Source organism: Phalangium opilio, unplaced genomic scaffold (genome assembly GCF_054372755.1).
Source record: "Phalangium opilio isolate 3A_F unplaced genomic scaffold, DU_Popi_V2 ptg000031l_1, whole genome shotgun sequence".
NCBI classification, from domain to species: Eukaryota; Metazoa; Arthropoda; class Arachnida; order Opiliones; family Phalangiidae; genus Phalangium; species Phalangium opilio.
This window is the reverse complement of record NW_028324158.1, coordinates 11,957,207-11,963,025: the sequence shown is the minus strand read 5'-3', so window position 1 is coordinate 11,963,025 and position 5,819 is coordinate 11,957,207. Positions and strand designations below refer to the sequence as shown.

General features: G+C 36.5%; 1 long non-coding RNA gene across 1 annotated transcript; it reads right to left on the bottom strand.

Annotated features, from left to right (window-relative positions):
* Positions 1 to 3,996: 3,996 nt before the first annotated feature.
* Positions 3,997 to 4,526, bottom strand: LOC149690649 (uncharacterized). Its single transcript, XR_016383893.1, has 3 exons — positions 4,344 to 4,526; positions 4,144 to 4,246; positions 3,997 to 4,066 (listed from the first exon to the last, which is right to left on the bottom strand). It is a non-coding gene; the product is annotated as an uncharacterized LOC149690649 (long non-coding RNA).
* Between the last annotated feature and the right edge of the window lie 1,293 nt (positions 4,527 to 5,819).

Below are 5,819 nucleotides of genomic sequence, written 5' to 3'. Positions count from 1 at the left end.
AATTCGAAAATAGCGTGACTATAATGGGTAGGACAAACAATCTACCGGTGCGTTCGGTTCATAACCGATCGTTATTGCTATAGACGAAGGAGAGATACGAAAATATGTCTTTTCTAAATTAAAATTGACGTATACTGCCTTTCATATTGGTTTAGCTATTCGAGAAGGTCGATCCAAGATTGAAAGAATCTTTTTCTTCAATTGACCTGAGGATGTACCAGTACATTTCAAACATCTTCGCTCTAATTGGCCGTAATCAAATAGCTAAACCATGCATTTCTTTCTTTTATATCTACGAGATATAAATTATTATATTGATTTCAACAAGCCTAAAATTGTCATATTTTTACAAGTATAAGCCTTGTATCGATTTTTTTTTCAAATGATAAAACCTAGTTCACATGAAAATGCCTCAAACTAACTATAACATGTTGGTACATCATATTTATAAATTAAAATACATTTCTTCTTAATTCCCCGCTTATAATTACGTAAATACTTCCGCTATTAATTTATAAACATCTGTAGTTTATACCTTAATGATTCCCTAAGCCTAATTTGAAATTAAATAAAATAGGCCTTGGTCATGGTTTTGAAAGGTCATCTATACAAAGCCTAACGATTGTTTAGACGGCTGATTTTCGGATTTCGGTTGAAGACCCATCCAAATCCTTTCAACTGTATTTGACCTTCGGGGGGAGAAGGGGGTCCCCGTCTAATTCACGAGATTGAGACTGGGTTTAGGCGGGAAAAGGGTGATTACCAGCGCCATACTATGACAATTAGCGTATAGAGATTTAGAAAGAGTGATAATAAATGAAGAAAAGTATATAGCTGCACCACGAAACTAATTCTTGTTGCCCTACAATTAACTGCATACTAGATTTATTTCATACAATTCAACAAACACACGCTTTAATTTTAATTTCCCGAATTTTATAGTTAAAATTTTGGCTTGAGGAGATGGTTCAACTTTTCAATTAAAATTATTTCCTGTTCATTTTGTTAAGTGCAGCATGATTACAATAAACCAATTACTTATAAGCAAAGAAGGTGACCTCAGCCGCCCCTGTTGTGCTTGCTTCTTTTATTTAATTAATTTAAAGGACTGTACGATCTTAAAAACAATATACTTCTGCTAATTTTGACACTATCGATTGTGGCATCATTACAATAAAACCTTAAAAACTATATATTTCATATGTTGAGAAACAGTTCATGTCCATTTAATGTAACTGATTCTAGGACTGAATTTTCCATGATAATTCATTTGTTTTTGAAAACAGATACCTAACTTGCAAGTAAATAATACACCAATTTAAGCACGGAGATAAGAACTATTTTATCTCTCTACTAATTTATACGCATAAATCCGCTATGTTGACTTTAATATTTATTATCCTTACTCGCTAAGGGAATCCCTTAATTTATGTATATAACACTTGTTTATGAAAATTTATACTAAAGTCAAAGTAAGTTCAAACCTAGATGAATGGTATAACCCGCGGTCAACGTAGCTCGTTTGTGCTGCCAACTTAAACTGAGATTATGTACACTACTCCGAATGACCTTTAACACATTGAAAACCAAGTTTTTGGAGTGAATTGTTTACTCTATCTTGTTTATCCAAAACTAGGAGTTTGAACAAGGTGTTAACGCAAGCTAATTATAACTTATTAATAATCTTTGCTAAGTGAGCGTATATATACGAAAGATGACGGCGTAATATTTTTAAAAGCTACGTTTATAACAGCGAGTAAACATAGTTAAGATTTAGGGTTTTTTGGGAGGTAAATTTAGGACTAATATCATATCAGAAGTTCATAACCCGATTTTGTAATTTTTTATCTCTCTCGTTCAAACAAAGATGTTAGATAAGTGGCAATAAGTCGCAAGATGACTTGGTCCAATTAGCTAGCTGAACTTATAAATGTTCCGAGAGATAAAATGACTACTCTCCACTATGTCGTGACCTTTGAACCTACCATCCCTATTTCAGTTCCCCCAAAAAAGCAATATTCCAAAATGTTATCTGTATTCGAAAAAAAAAAAATCTTCACTTAGACACATAAACAACTTCAAATTACTAACTTCCGGAAAGGTGTCATAAGGCATTGCCAACACCTTTGTTTTGCGTCAAGCTATAACTTAGGGGGGTGTTCAGCGAGCGTCAAGTATTTTAAATAGCCCACTAGGTCTCATTTATTCCGATCCGACCAGGGCGTATATAGAAACTATATTTGCCAGACTGGGAAAGTTACGATCCCCTACGAGCCGTTTATGATAAATTCTACTAATTGCCGAAAGTCATTATTACGGTCGAGAGGAATATGGAGGACTTTGTACTATCTTAAAGCCGGCTGGGCGGCCGGCCGGTCGCCTTACAACCACCACCCGCGCTTCCCAAGCATCTATGCACTCAATATTACTCTTGTCGACCCTTTCTGCAAAATCCCCTTTATGTTTGGCTTTATTCAACCCCACGTATCTCCCGCTTTTAATGCATCCAAATATAAAGGAGGTACAATTCAGAGGGAAACTATTGTATCTTTCTTAATCTTGAGAAACCTTGAACTTAACTGTTCATAAGCAGCTAAGACATCCGGGGTTTATCTCTCACGTTATAATGTAAGTTCGTTAACACCTCACAAATGCAATAACAGGAATGTAAATAACAAGAAGACGAAAGTATGAAAACGTCTCGTGCTTTAAGACGTGGCATCTTGAAAGGTTTGGCGCGAGACAAACCACCCATGCACGTGACCCATGCCAGTTTCAAATTAGGCTTAGCACGTGCTAGGTTAGTTCTTAAACTAGATGAAATATAAGTGTCTATCAGGTAAACATCTTAAACTGGGCATTAAAAGGTTTTAATCGACTGATTTCCGGGCAACTCTATAGGTATGCCAATGTAATTTAGTCTAGTATCTAACAATAACGTTAGTTACGACATATTTGCGTTAAATTAAGCAATAAACCTTTTCGGACTAGCCCTTATAGGTCCGCCCTTGCAAAATTCGTTCCGGTCGAGTCACCGAAAACTTTATTATTATTGGTAATCAAAGGACCTTTAATAGGTATTGGGAAACATTAATCGGGGTCTCTCGGGGCGACTTCATTCCCGTCTTTAACGCGTACAACGTATAGATCACCTCACATCCAACGCGACAATCTTGAAAAGAGAGACAGCTACTATACACACCCCGATCCTTCCCAACGATTTCTGTACGCGATCCAGATGGTAAAGACTGTTCCGGATCGATTGAAGCCTGTTAAAGCGAATTTGTTGGAGAATTCCTTTGGCAATAGCTTATATCGGAAAAGGAGCGGAGAGATCTAAAGCTCTCCCGTATCCTCCGGAAGAGAAAGACGAGGTCGGGAGGAGGGGAAAGGGTGTTAGGTGTATGGCCCAGCAGCTAAATCCAGCATCCTCCCACCGGATCGCCCATCAACCTGTTGAGGTTTTTCTCGCCCCTAACTTTAGGAAAAGGGTTGGGGGTTTTTTTTTTTTACACTTCTTTTATTTTGGTTAAGGTTTTTTTATTATATGTTTGTGTCGTCGACCTAACAATCACTAGGTTCCCGGTATCCCGGATGTCTTAAACATTATTCCTAAATAAAGCAACAGTTTGGGTTGAGTTGCATTTTAAAAGTAAACAACATCTTAATGTCTTCGCGGTTAGTTTTGTCGTACCTTCGTAAATTACATTTTACAATTTGATATTTATTTATTTACTCGCTGGTGCAGTTTAAATTATTGAATATGAATTACTAACAAAAGTTCTAGTAGTTTTAAATATGACGCTAGGGATTATGGACCAATCTCAGCTCTATTTGAATAACTAACAAGCTATAAGTAAATCTCGTTGGAATTTACCAGAAATTTCGTATTTTCATTAAATTCCAAGTCATCAGATTTAAATTTAGTGGTTATTTGCAGTGCCGGATTATCCATTAGGCTCGTATCTAGGGGCCCACGATGGTTATCCTAAAGCTCTCAGCTGTCACATCGCATTGGGCCCCCGAGGGTGTTGATCCGGCACTGGTTATTTGCATACAATTAAAACTGCATGAAAATAACAACAACTTTACAACGCTAAAAGAAAAATTTAGTTTCCTGTGTATATAAACATCTTTCCTTACTAGAAAGGAGTTCGCAAAGGTCATATATCCCAAAATATACGTTTGGGATATAAAAAGAACTTTAGTAACGTCGATGTTTTTCTATTAGTGTATTTTCAGCAGCCTTTAGAAAAAAAATGTAACATAAGATATGTATAGAGTCGAAGGATGCGCGGAATCGAGCGCCCAATATCTTTTTGGGGAAGTTTTGGGGCACGTACATTTCTTATTGAGTCGTTACTACCTGCGGCAAGCGAGCAAAGGCCTAGTGAATGCAACGGCCAAGGCCTAGCTGCGATACATATGCCTATACTTTTATCTTTTCTAGCCGTTATTTTGTCGTAAAGAATATGGCTTCAGATAGATTCGGAACTACACATGTATTGGGGGAAGCAACTACACGTTAAAGGCGTTCAATTTTAAAAGTAATATTTGAGACGTTAGGGATACCTGGTAAGGAATTCACCGATGTAGCTTTGTAGGTATTAGTTTAAAATGAATAAATAGACTATAACGGGGTTGCGTGCTAGGCTGAAATCAATTTACAGATATTCTGGAACGGACATCAGCAAAACTGCAATTGGAATTGCCATTTCCATTTGTCGTGTTGCAATATTTCACGGGCGGGGGAACTTTTTTCTTATATTTTTGTAAATAAATATTATTTTTAATGGTTATGGTTTATGTACCAGTATGTCAAAAAGTTGATTTACGTATTGTTTTCGGGATGCAGTTGCAGTTGTGGTCCTAGGTTATTTTTAGCTATGGGTTAAAGGGACACCAAACTATTTAGTAAAGTTAGAAAGACAATAATTGTTAGTTTGTTTTTTTGGGGCCAAAAAAAAATAAAATAAAAATAAAACTATCGTTTCCTGATATTTTAGTATTCACTTTGCGTTTTGAAAAATAATAACTGAATATTCTATTAAAAATATAATATGGTTTATTTTTTTTATTCAAATCAGAAATTCCGAGAGTAAAGTTCCCGCGACTTTTCTTGGCGAACCCCTGGAAGGTAAACGAACTTTGTATACCGCCGAAGAGAAAAAACGGACCATTCTTGAATAATATAAGACACTAACTTACCACCAGAAGGGGATAATAAAAGAAGGATGACACTTAATACTTCAGTTAAGTAACATGAATCTTCCCAGGCTCATCTCTCCTGCTGATCAAATTTCAGATGGGTATCACACCGTGCTAGGGTGGATTCTAGAACTATTTGGTGGTACCAAATCTTCAGCAATCAACCCACAAACCTTGATTGTCTTGACGTGGGACGAAAAATCCACAAGCGCATGCGCCTTGGCTAATAGAGTAATGATGAGGGAACTATTTATCACGTATGTCGTTCGGTTTAGTAACCTTGCTCCCAATGTTTTGATGATGTTGGGGAAGAATCATGTTACAATTACCCCGCGGTACACTTCTCACGAAGAAAAGTATTATATACTTCTGCTACCACATACAAACCCGGTGCTAGCTAGGAAAATATCTAATACCCAAAAACTCGCAACGTATAGTTGGAAAAGTCCACGAATGTAAGCACATATATTCAAAAATTCCAGACTCTAAAAATATGCGCTGCAGTGAATCCTTGGCTACAAACAATATTTTTGGGCATCTAAAACATTTATTTTTTATTTTGTTTAGAAATAAATAAATGCGCAGTTGGCAGTGGACTAACTTTGCCTATG